This window comes from Apaloderma vittatum, unplaced genomic scaffold (assembly GCF_000703405.1).
Source record: "Apaloderma vittatum isolate BGI_N311 unplaced genomic scaffold, ASM70340v1 scaffold802, whole genome shotgun sequence".
Classification (NCBI taxonomy): Eukaryota; Metazoa; Chordata; class Aves; order Trogoniformes; family Trogonidae; genus Apaloderma; species Apaloderma vittatum.
Genome location: NW_009702900.1, coordinates 1,884 through 3,254, shown reverse-complemented (window position 1 = coordinate 3,254; position 1,371 = coordinate 1,884). Strand labels below are relative to the sequence as shown.

General features: G+C 39.8%; 1 non-coding gene across 1 annotated transcript; it reads right to left on the bottom strand.

The window, feature by feature from the left end:
- Window positions 1-810: 810 nt before the first annotated feature.
- Window positions 811-893, bottom strand: TRNAV-GAC. Its single transcript is given in 2 exon segments — window positions 811-846; window positions 856-893. It is a non-coding gene; the product is annotated as a tRNA-Val (tRNA).
- Between the last annotated feature and the right edge of the window lie 478 nt (window positions 894-1,371).

Here is a 1,371-nt window from a genome sequence, read left to right as displayed (position 1 = left end):
CCCAGATCACTGAACGTTAATTTCTGAAGTGACAGCCTCCCTGCAGACATCGGTGTTTGGTGCTCTAGAGTGCCATGGCTCCTAAGATGTGACAAAATGCCATGATGTCTAAGCTTTGGTGTCTAGACTTGTGGATTTAAGCATATTTCTTCGACTGAAAGGGAAAAAGTCTTTCTGATTAGGAGTGATCCGATTTTGCAAAGTGACAAGCACTTTCTCTGGTAGCAGTAGGGAAGAGAAATGCCTCATTTTCATTTAGGCTCTCAAGTGAGAGTTGTCAAGATCCTGACTTTCCCTGAATGTTAATAGGGAGTTAGTGCTTTGAAAGTCAGCACTCTGGGTTAAATAATTGGGATTGCAGACCTTATAATTAAAGACTAAAATGAATCTTAAAGTAACATCTCAAGTCCATGATGATGTGAAAGAGGAAATGAAGCCTGGATTCTCTGGCGGTTTGTATTTTCCATGGTCACTGTGGTATTAGTTCACAAGATCAAAGTTCAAAGTTTAAACAAATTGCTGCTGTTCTGACTTGTCAAATCATATATTCACTTATTCTTTATAAAAATGTTTGTAATGTCATCCAGATTAAAGCAGAGCTATAAAATGGGACTCATCTACCCACATATACATACAGGATATACAACTTGTAGTAAGAATATAGTACTATAGCACCTCTGTTGCCATCACTATATATATTCATAGAAATCATAGAATGGCCTAGGCTGGAAGGGACCTTAGAGTTCATCTAATCCAACCTCTCTGTTGTGGGCAGGGACACCACCTCTCGACTAGACCAGGCAACACATGGGGACCGAGCGGGAATCGAACCCGTGACCTCGGTGTTGTCATTGTTGTCAGCACCGCGCTCAAACCACTGAGCTAATCGGCCCCCTAATTGTGCCAATGACTGTAGCTCTGTCACTCTAGGATGTGTGTTTTGCTTCAGATAAAAAAAAAAAACATATTTTGTCATAATTACACCAATAAATCGTTCTGTTTACAGACACTGTCATGATCTTGGTCATCTGATATTTTTCTAATCGTGTATATTTCATTCTATACAGCCAGGTCATCTGACAATTAAATCAGTCTATAGTAATTTAGCAGAGCACCATTAATGGACCAGTATTTTCCACCCTGCCAATCTCCCAGTAAATTTATGAGGAGACAGTTCAGGCCTTCAAGTTCTTATCAGCAGATCTTCCTGACATGTTCAGCTCTGTGACAAAATATGCAGCGCATTTCTGTGATGTTCTTGTCTTTGCATGAAGGGGTCACATTCCAAAAGAACTGAAGCTTTTAGCACTTCTATCAGAAATATATTTTCTTCCGTGGTACACAGGGACTATTCATTTGCAATAACTTCTA